The sequence below is a fragment of the Ammospiza nelsoni genome, chromosome 3, assembly GCF_027579445.1.
Source record: "Ammospiza nelsoni isolate bAmmNel1 chromosome 3, bAmmNel1.pri, whole genome shotgun sequence".
In the NCBI taxonomy this organism is placed as follows: domain Eukaryota; kingdom Metazoa; phylum Chordata; class Aves; order Passeriformes; family Passerellidae; genus Ammospiza; species Ammospiza nelsoni.
In genome coordinates this window covers 112,736,806-112,748,289 of record NC_080635.1, presented here as the reverse complement: position 1 = coordinate 112,748,289, position 11,484 = coordinate 112,736,806, and positions in this window count along the sequence as shown.

Here is an 11,484-nt window from a genome sequence, read left to right as displayed (position 1 = left end):
ACCTGCAGAACACAGAGGTGTCTTCAAGGCAAGATTCCTCCCTCTCCCACACCCCTGCTCAAAGACAATTTAATGATTTCTCATTTCATCTGCATCCTGCATTGCTCTGTCCCCTCTTTCCAGGAGCAGATCCAGGCCTGGGGGCTCATTTCTGGTAAAATGGGGGTGGCTTTTATGGCAGTGAAGTGGGGGATCCTCATCCCTGCAGAGGTTAAATTATGGATGTGGCACTTGGGGACCTGGGTCAGAGGTGGCCTTGGCAATGCTGGAGGAATGGTTGGGCTTGATGATCTTGATGGGATTTTCCAGCTTTAGTGATTCCAGGATTCTGAGGTTGAGCTGCACAACATTCAAGCATATTTAATCTTCAGAAATCAGCAATTTTTGAAGTCCAACATGGCAAAGTTTTGTCCTGTCAGACTCTTGAGACTCATGGATTAGCAGACTCTGTACAGACACCTGGGGTTCACCTGCAGAAAAGCCAGGGGATAGACCTGGGGTGTGTCACTGGGATTTTCCTGGTCCAAAATAAAAATACCTTTGAGCTGGGAAATGATGAAAAGGACTAAAAATTGAATCCTCTAGATCATAAAAGTCCTTTAAGAGCATTGAGTCCAACCATTCTCCAGCAGAGTCAAGGGCACAACTAATCCAAGTCCCCAAGTGCCACATCCACAGGATTTAATTCGCTCCATGTATGGTGATTCCAACACTTCCCTGGATTACTCCTGATATCCAGTCCAAGCCTCCTCTGGTGCAACTTGAGGCTGTTTTTCCTGGTCCTATCCCTTGTTCCTTGGGACACCTCACCTGGCTCCACCCTCCTGTCAGGGAGTTGTGGAGAACCTGCCATATTTTTCCTCCAGTGGGTTTCTCTGAACTGGATTAGGATCACTCTAGTTCTGATTTTTTGGATTTTCATCCCAGTTTTTCCCTGGGCTTGGCACATGCCCTTGGGGAATGACGTGGCTCCTCAGGAGGGCAATGAAAAGGGAGGGAAATTCTCATTTTGAAGCTGTTTGAGAGGATGCATTGGAAGGGTGAAGGAAAGCTTCAGCTCAGTCCCTGGGAATTCTTCTCCTGCCAAGAAACCCGCATTGTTGGAAAGAGTCTCCCAGAGGAAGTGATTGAAATATCATTGTGTGAATCATATCTGTAACAAGGTTGCAAGAAGCTTTGCTGAACCCTGGGAATAGGTTAAATGACCTAAAAAGACTTTGTTTTTCATGCAAGAACAGCCTTTAGCAGCCCATTTTAAAGGAATGCTCCTGTTTTTGGAGATCCATCAAGGCTGGGATGTCCCCCAGCATCACCTGTCCCCAGCTGAGCTGCACTAGGTGCTCAAGTACAGCTCTGGGATGGATTTTTTGCTGTTTAAAGAGGGCTGAGACACCTCAAATGACAACTCTTGTGTGATAAGTTCTCCTGGGGTGTGTTCTGGTGGTGTTTGCTGAGACTCAGGGCAGTTGTGCTCAGACTGGCACCCCTGGGGCAATGATGGGGACATGGGGACAAGGGGACATGGGAGAGTTGTGAGTTTGGGGTCCTGCTCTGGGGATAGGGGCTGGTGCAGAGATGGGAAATGATGTTTGGAAGGAGACATAAGATCTGGAGGGGTGAATTTTATGCTGGGATGAAGAGGCTGAATTGAGCCATAGAAAAATAAAATCATCATCCAGTTCCACCCCCTGCCGTGGGCAGGGACATCTTCCACTATCCCAGGGTGATCCAAGCCCCATCCAACCTGGCCTTGGACACTTCCAGGGATCCAGGGGCAGCCACAGCTTCTCTGGGCACCCTGTGCCAGGGCCTTCCCACCCTCACAGCCAGGAATTCCTTCCCAATATCCCATCCATCCCTGCCCTCTGGCAGTGTGAGCCATTCCCTGTGTCCTGTCCCTCCATCCCTTGTCCCCAGTCCCTCTCCAATTCTCCTGGAGCCCCTTTAGGCCCTGGAAGGGGCTCTGAGCTCTCCCTGGATCCTTCTCTTCTCCAGGTGAGCACCCCCAGCTCTCCCAGCCTGGCCCCAGAGCAGAGGGGCTCCAGCCCTTGGAACATCTCTGTGGCCTCCTCTGGGCTCTCTCCACCAGCCCCACATTCTCCCCGTCCCCTTCCCTACACACTGTTCCAGGGCAGAGCTGCAGATTGTTTCAGCCCCTCTGGTCAGCAGCTCCCAGCTCCTGCAATCCCTTGTTATTCCAGTCTTGGCCATGCCCTCCACACATCCCTCACCCTTGTGCTCAGATCTTCCTCAGAAGATCTGTCTGTCATCCCCTGCCTGAAGTTCAAATTCATCATCCTTTGCCTTCAGAGCCCTGCAGGACACTGCCCCTTTCCTGCTCATTCTTCCTCTTCCTTCCTTCCATACAAGTGGAAAATGCCCTCTCTGAGCTCAGAGCTGCTGACAGCACCTTTTTTGAGGGAAAGAGGCCTCAAGTCTAGGAAACAACCACCAGCCTCTGCAGGCCCCTCATGTACAATTTGGACAGTTGGTGTTGGCTTGAGTAAGAGCTGAGCAAAAAAAACCAAACCAAACCAAAACAAAGTTTATTTGTCCCATTGTTCACAGGAATTATTAAACACACAGAGCATGGAACAGAGTGAATCCCTGGGCAAATGCAGTCACTGACAGGTGTTGCATGCCATTGTTACCAGGGCTGGTACAAATCTGTGCCAGGTTTGGTGTGTTAAATATAGGGAATAGGATGAGCTGTTTGTGTTTTCCTCAGTAGGAGTGAGCTGGAGCAGGCAGTGAGGATGTTTGGCAAGACAAAGCAACTACAGAAAATAATATATATTTGTTAAAATATATATTGAATATGTATATATTTAATATATATATTTAATATATGTATTTAAATATATTATTTAAATATAATAAATATAAACATTATATATATAATATATAATATATAATATATAATATATAATATATAATATATAATATATAATATATTTAAATATAATATTTTAAATAAATAAATAAATAAATATTTAAAATAATATATATTTGTTTTATATACCTAAAACCCAGCAGTTCTGACAGTTTGTGCAGAATGGTTTGGGTAGGAAGCAACCCTAAAGATCCTCTTGTTCCAATCCTTCCTTCCTTCAGGCAGACAAGAAGGTTTCTAATACATTGTGATATATTGTAATATATTCAGTATTTTCCTCATGGAAGTGTCAGCTGTTTCAGCAGTTTCTGGAAAGGTGAATTTAGATTTTCAGTTCCTTGGAGCAAACTGCCTTTTTCTGTCTGTGTACATAGCAACACAAGCTGTAAGGTCCCTTCCCAGCCCAAACCATTCTAGAATGTCAGGAGTTTGTGGTGCTGTGTCTGCTTGGGAGGGAAGCCAGGCTGTGTTTGACAGGGACATGTTGGGTTTTCCTGGTGCTGGAGATGTTGAAAGCTAAAGGGTCTGGACAATGTAGGCCTTCGCATGCTGTGCAATTTAATCCTTTGGTTAAAGGTTTTATAGACACCAATCAGTGCTCAATATCTTTTTTTCTCCAGAAATGAGCCTTGGGAGGCTGAGGAGCTGCATTTCCCTGCTGGTGTCTTGCTGTGGATGGGCAAGTGTGGATGTCTCACCAGGAATGATGGGATGGTCTATTTAAAATGGAAATTTCGGTCCCTTTCCAACTCAAACCACTCTAGGATTCCATGAATGGAGCTTGTGGTGCTGTCTCTGCTTGGGAGGGAAGCCAGGCTGCGTTTGACAGGGACGAGTTGGGTTTTCCTGGCATTGACTATGGAGATGCTGAAAGCTGAAGGGTCTGGACAATGTAGGCCTTCACATGCTGTGCAATTTAATCTTCTGATTAAAGGTTTTATGGACATCAATTAGTGCTCAATATCTCTGTTTTTTCCCCAGAAATGAGCCTTGGGAGGCTGAGGAGCTGCATTCACCCTGCTGATGTCTTGCTGTGGATGGGCAAGCATGGATGTCTCACCAGAAATGATGGGATGCTCCTTTTAAAATGGAAATTTGGGGCCTTCCAGCCTTGGATTCTTGAGGAAACCTCCTGACCTGAGGCAGCACCTTTCTACCTGGCAAATCTGGAGGAGAACCCACTCCAAAATCTTGTAGAAGCTTTGCCACTGACCTTGTGAGCCCATGAGCTTGACAGTGGCCAAGAAGACAAATTCACCTTCATTCAGATCAACTGAGTGCTGTGTTTACAAAAAGTTAAAAAAAAAAAAAAATTGGCAGGCTGTGTCTGCCCAAAGTCTGAATGAATAGAAGCTCCAAAGGAAGCACCTGCTGCTAAAGGAAATCCAGGACAAGTTTTATTATCCTTTTTCACAGGTCTATTCAGGACTACATTAGGGGTTTCCTCTTTCCTTTTCTGGTACTTCACACTCATTCACAACAAAAAAACATATTGTGCTTATGAATTATATTCCAGAGAATATGACTACAGCTTATAAAGGCCCTGGCCAAAGAACTTTATTTTTAACCCTGCTCCCTTGAGGATTAATTTCTCAAATGAAAGCTTTGCAATTGTTTGGGGTTATTTTTCTCTCTTTTTCTTGGACGGGGCACAAGGGCAAATCCTGCCTGCTCTGTGCTAACAAAAAATGCCTCTCAAGGAACGAGGAGCAAAGGAGGTGAGTGAGGCTCTCCATAAAGCTCAACTATGAAGAAAAAAGATGTAAAAATTGCTGTAATTCCTCTTAAATCTGTATTACCCACCTATAAATGATGCAGTTTCCACTTTGGTGCGCACAGAAGCTGAGGGAAGTTTTTTCCCATTTCTAATGGAAAGGGAGAGGGAAAGTCCCTTTGGTTGGTGGAAGAGCAACTTTTGGGGTTGATGCTGAGACCATTTGAGGCAGTGATGAGGGACCAGGAGGCACTGGGGAGTTTGCTGGCCAAACACAGCTGCTCAGCTCAACACCCCCCAGGCACAGAGCACATAAAAGCTGAAGGGTTTGCAAACAACACAAGGGCAGCACATGAGCCACTCGTGCACCAGAGTGTTTGCTTTGGGGTCATTTTGCACCTGTGAAATGAGGATATGACCCAATCCCTGAGTGGCCTGGGAAGGTTTTGCACCCTCCTCCTCCAGGGTGGGTGCCTGGGAGGCAGCACTGGGTGCTCTCTAACAAATTCACTGTGCCCTGGGAGAGCAAGGACCTTCCTGTGCATGCACACAGGATTCTCCTTCTGACCAGTCCTTAAAAGTCTCATTTTTGGCTTTAAAAGCCCTTTCCCACCCCCTCAGGAGATCACAGGGATGTGAGTTGCCACCTCAGCCACCTTCCCCTGCCCCTGTGGGTGCTGGTTCTCCTTCTCACAGGTTATATTTTGATTTGCAGACCCTTTAAAGAGCAGACATGGCCTACTCTGCTCTTGAACAGCACCCAGCACAAGCATTTCTTCCCCAGCCTGAGGCTCCTTGCCATTACTGCAGTGAATTATAGCAATTAACAGTGCATAAATCAGATACTGTGACCAAACGAGATCATGGAGGGCTCAAGGGCTGCATCACACCAATAAATTATCCCAGACAGGGATTCCTTCATCCCCATCACTGGATTGTTTGAGCATTCCTTGACATGGGTTTGGCCCAGCCCAGGAACAGCTCAGGCATCAGCACTGAGCAGTGACCAGCTGGGAATTTTGTGTGGGACCCCTGTCCCATGGATTAGAGGGCAAATTCCACAGGTCCATGGCTAGGAGCAAGTCCTGGCAGTGGCTGGTAGAGATACAGCCCATTTTTAATGAGCATGAGCCCATTTTAATGAGAGTGTTTTCATGGCAGTGACATTTCCCCAGGAGGAAAACGTGCTCTGGTTCCCAGATCCCCAGTGCAGCTCTCACTGCCCTCGATGCTCTTCACATTTCTTCCCCTGCAAGGTTTGAGCCAAGGCTGCTCTCAAGTGCTGCCCCAGGGTCAAGATGTTGGTCCTTGTGATTTCCAAGTGGTGCCAGACACAGTGTCACCACGACCTGAGGTAGCACAGCTCCTTTCCTCGCAGGCTCAGCCACACAAGGAGACTTTGCTGCACAGCAGGGGCTTCTCTGAGCAGATGGGTTTGATCTTTCTCTTTCTCTCCTTGGCTTTCAGGATGGTTTTTCTGAGTGTTCTTGACTGATCTTGAAAGGTGACACAAATACTTCCAGATGTCACCTAATGCTTTGTCATATGAGTTGGATTCACAGATAGTTTCTAGACTGGACTAGACTACAACGTCCTGAGTTGCAAGAAACCCACCAGGATCACCAAATCCAACTCCTGGCCCTGCAAAGGACACCCCAATAATCCCACCTGTGCTTGAGAGCATTGTCCTAACACTCCTGGAGCTCTGGCAGCCTCAGGAATGTGACCATTCCTTGAGGATCCTGTTCTGTGCCTCACCACCTTCTGGGGGAAGAATCTTTTCCTAAAACCCATCAAAAACCTCCCCAGGACTGGTGGTTTGACCACCACCTGTCCTTTTTTCATGGATGGGGTGGTGCACAAAGGAATCAGGTCCATGTGATAGAGGGAAAAGCTGGAGCCTGTTCCCAGATGTGTCAGGCAGAAGGATGACCCAGGACACTCCTGGCTACAAAGGATCATTCCCTGATGTCAGGGCCCACCTCTCCAGGCACTGACCTTGTGGTGAAGTGACAAAGGTGCTTCAGCATCCTCATGGAAACAACAACCTGCTGAGCAAGTGCCTCCTCCAGCTGTGCTTTCAAAAGGTGCCACTTTTCAAAGGGTCCTTGCATCCCTTGGGAGGCAGGCACAGGCTCCAGAGCTCAAGGGAGGTGAAGTTTGTGCACACCCATCTCAGAGGGATTCCTCAGGTGTCTGGGAGCAGCAGGACAAGCTCTTGGCCTTGTCTCAAGTCACCAGCAAGACCAGCCTGAGACAGCTTCTTTTAATGGCAGAAAGAACTCAAATACCTTTAAAAGCCATAAATTCTGTACTAAAGCATAAATGCTGCCTCTGTGTCACAGACATGTTTTATGAAAAATCCTTTCCTTAGGATTTTTTCTCCTGAGAAGCTGAGAAGCCTCAGGAACAAAATGTTAACATTGATTATCTGCTGCTGTGGAATGCAACAGGTGCATCTGTGATTGGTCTCATGTGGTTGTTTCTAATTAATGGCAAATCACAGTCCAGCTGTCCAGACTGTCTCAGCCTTTGTTATCATTCTTTCTTTTTCTATTCTTAGCCAGCCTTCTGATGAAATCCTTTCTTCTATTCTTCTAGTATAGTTTTAATATATTATATATCATAAAATAATAGCTTTCTGAAATATGGAGTCAACATTCTCATCTCTTCCCTCATCCTGGGACCCCTGTGAACACCACCACACCTTTCACCAGCTATTGCACATGGGACACAATCTTCCTGTGCCCAGTTTGCATGGGATGATGCCCAGCCTCATTTCCATCTCCTGCTGGGTGGGAATGCTGCCTTCAAAGGAAGCTTCAAAGGAAGGTTCTTTGTGAGAGAGCAGCGGAATCAGGGGCCAATGGGACTGATTTGTGCCTCCAAGGAGTGCTTCAAAATTTTCCATATTACAGATCATATCCTCCCCTCCACAAAGGCTCCTGCCAGCCAGGGAGAGATTGTCCTTTCTGTGAGAGCAAAATGTGAGGATTGGGCTGTGTCCCTCCTGTTTCTGCAGGCTGGGAGGGACCCAAAGGCTCTTAGTACACAGCAGCTGAGTCTTTATTATTTTCCTATAGGATGTAGATAAGGAATTGCACTCCATGGGGGAGAGTTGGGAGATGCTCCACTAAACCCCTTTGTGGAGGGGCTGGAAAATGGCCAAATACTTTTTAAAATAAATATGGGAATCATAGAATTCCAGAATGTTTTGGGTTGGAAAGGATCTGAAAGCTCATTCAGTTCACACCCCTGCCAAGGTCAGGGACACCTCCCACTATCCCAAGTTGCTCCAAGCCCTGTCCATCCTGGTCTTGAACACTTCAAGGGATCCAGGGGCAGCCACAGCTTCTCTGGACAGCCTAGGAGCTGAGTAGCTGTAAAGCAGATCCTCTTCTTTTATTTTGCAATCACTTTCAGATGGAGGAAAAGTTCAACCAACACTTACTTGGTGGGAAATTAATATTATCTGATATTTCTTCTGCAGCCTTAGCAGAGAAACTCAGAGCATCACTGTGGTGGAGGACATAGGGAATCAGGGAGGGAAAAAAAGGCAGCTCCAGCATCCATTTCCAGGGTCACTGAAGGGGGAAGAGGTTCCCACTATTTTTTGTTTTGCTTCTGGGATTTAATTCAGATCGAGGAGGTGACTCTGGGGACAAGCCAGAGGACTCCAGCAGCTGCGGCATTGAAATGCAGGGATCATGAATTGCAGGAGAGGAAGGGAAACCCAGTAAACAGTTTTCAGATCTCAGCCCATTGCCTCTGAACTACAAAGACCCGCGAGAAAGTGGTGTCAAACACCCAGCTCCCACTCTGACCCCTGCCTGAGGGGAAATGAATCAATGTTGGGAAAATTTGGAAAGCAGGATGAGATTATCTACTGTATAAAAGAAGCTGGAAGAGATGGCTTGGGATATTTGTGTATTGAGGCTCTGTCCACGTCCTATTCCTTTATGGGGGGTGCTATTGTACCTATCGTGGCAGATCTTTATCAGCCCTGTTTATCACGTTGGGTGCGGGGAATGTCAGATTGCTCAATGTCAGGTTGTTGACTGTTTTCATAACAGGAAGCTGCCTGCTGTCTTGCTGTGTTAAGGAACTCCCCTATGCACATTATTTTCCAAAAAAGAAAAAAAAAAAAAAGAAAAAAAAATCCAAACACTCTGCTGTGGTTGGGCAACCACACGGATTTGAGTTTCCATTGTTCCTTGTAAGGCAAAATCCTGTGTAGATAAATCCACTCGATACACATTTGCCTGTTATTTCTTTTGTGTACAGATACAGGAAACATGGCTGTTGTTTTGTCAAGATGAAATATTTCCCAAAGCCAGAAGTAAATCTCCACACTTTCATCAGGGCTTGGGAGCCTGGAGTGCTGCCACATCTGGGTGCAGGTGGGAGAGAGTGACGGGAGTGGGTTTGGCACCATCATGGAACATCGTGGGACACAGCTTGGAAGTGCCTCCATCCCTGGGAGATGAAGGAGGCATCCAGCTACCCCTGGGAGTAGAGGGGCTCATTCAGATTCCTGACTGGAAAACTTACTGTGCTTCCTCTCACTGGGGAAAAAAAAAACCCCAGTGATCCAAAGTGTGACGGTGTTCACAGGGGTCTTAGGATGAGGGAAGAGACGAGGATCTGACTCCATGTTTCAGAAGGCTTGATTGATTATTTTATGATATATATTACATTAAAACTCTACTAAAAGAATAGAAGAAAGGATTTCATCAGAAGGCTGGCTAAGAATAGAAAAAGAAGGAATTGATAACAAAAGCTTGCAGCTGGGACAAAGAGTCTGAGCCAGCTGGGCTGTGATTTGCCATTAATTAGAAACAACTCTATGAGACCAATCACAGACCTACTTGTTGCATTCTACAGCAGCAGATAATAAATGTTTACATTTTATTCCTGAGGCTTCTCAGTTTCTCAGGAGGAAAAATCCTAAAGAAAGGATTTTTCATAAAACATGTCTGTGACACCAAAGTACCCAGGCTTTCCTGAAAATCAAACCCCCAAGGGTGGGGTCCGGGAGCTGTAAGTCACCTGTGTGAGCTGGCTGGGGGTGTAAAACAGAGGACACCCTTGGCAGGGGGGACACAGCTGGGCAGGGTGGACACAAGGTATTGAAATTTGAGTGAGAAGATGTCCTGAGTAGGTTTAAGAAGAAGATGGGAAAAGCTGCAACAATCAGAATTCAAGCAAAAATTATTTTTTTGGGTGAGTAGGGCATGGCCTATAGGGCCCTTCCATTCCATATTCTTGTTATTATTTTATGCTCATGTGAAAACAGAGGCGTCCATGGCAGGGGCTTGGAATGAGATGATTTTTAAGGTCACTTTGAACCCAAACCATTCTGTCATTCTGTTATTCCATGATTCCATGACTCTGTGATTCTGTGATTCTATGGTTCTATGATTGTATGATTCTGTGATTTCACAATTCCATGATTCTATGATTCCATGGTATCATGGTTCTGTGATATCATGGTTTTGTGATTCTAGGATTCCATGATATCATGGTTCTATGATTCTATGATGTCATGGCTCTGATTCTATGATTCCATGATTCAATGATGTAATGGCTCCATCATTCTGTGATGTCATTGCTCTATGATTCCCTGGTTCTGGATTCCATGATTCTATGATGTCATCACTCTATGATTCTGTGATGTCATGGCTCTAGGATTCCATGACTCCATGATTCTGTGGTGTCATGCCTCCATGATTCTATGATGTCATGGCTCTGATTCTGTGATTCCATGATTCTATGATTCCATGATTCTGTGATTCCATGGCTCTAAGATTCCATGATTCTCTGATGTCATGGCTCTGATTTTATGATTTTATGATTTTATGATTCCATGATTCCATGATATGGTTATATGATTCTGTGATGTAATGGTTCTGTGATTTTATAGTTTTATTATTTTTATGACTCTGTTTTTTTTTATGATTCCATGAGTCCATGACATCATGGCTCTATGATCCTGTGATGTCATGGCTCTGTGATTGTATGATGTCACGACTGTATGGTTTTATGATTCCATGATTCTATGATTCTGTGATGTCCTGGCTCTGTAATTCCATGATTCCATTATATTATGGTTCTATGATTCTGTGATGTCATGGCTCTGCGATTTTATGATTTTATTATTTTTATGATTCCATGATTTTATAATTCCATGATTCCATGATTCCATGATTCCATGTCATTATGGTTCTATGATTCCATGATGTCATGGCTCTGTGATCCTGTGATGTCACAGCTGTATGGTTCCATGGTTTTATGATTCCATGATTCCATGACATCATGGCTCTATGACTCCGTGATGTCATGACTGTGATTCTGTGATGTCATGGCTGTATTATTCCATGATTCCATGATTCCATGACATCATGGTTCTATAATTCTGTGATGTCATAGCTCTGTGATTTTATGATGTCATGGCTGTATTATTCCATTATTCCATTATTCCATGATATCATGGTTCTATGATTCTTTGATGTCCTGGCTCTATGATTCCATGATTGTATTATATTATGGTTCTATGATTCTGTGATGTCATGGCTCTGTGATTTTATGATTTTATGATTTTTATTATTCCATGAATCCATGATATCATGTTTCCATGATTCTGTGATGTCCTGGCTCTATGATTCCATGATTCCATGTTTCTCTCTATGATCCTGCTGCTCTATGACTCCACGATCCCACGTTTCTGTGATTCTATGATCTCACATTTCTACGACTCTGCGATTCCACGACCTTGGGTCTGGCCCGGAACTCCATCCCTGAGAAGAGAAACACCACAACCTCACATTTATCAGCAGCAGAGGGCGTCCAACGCACGCGTGTCCCTAAATCCCGATTT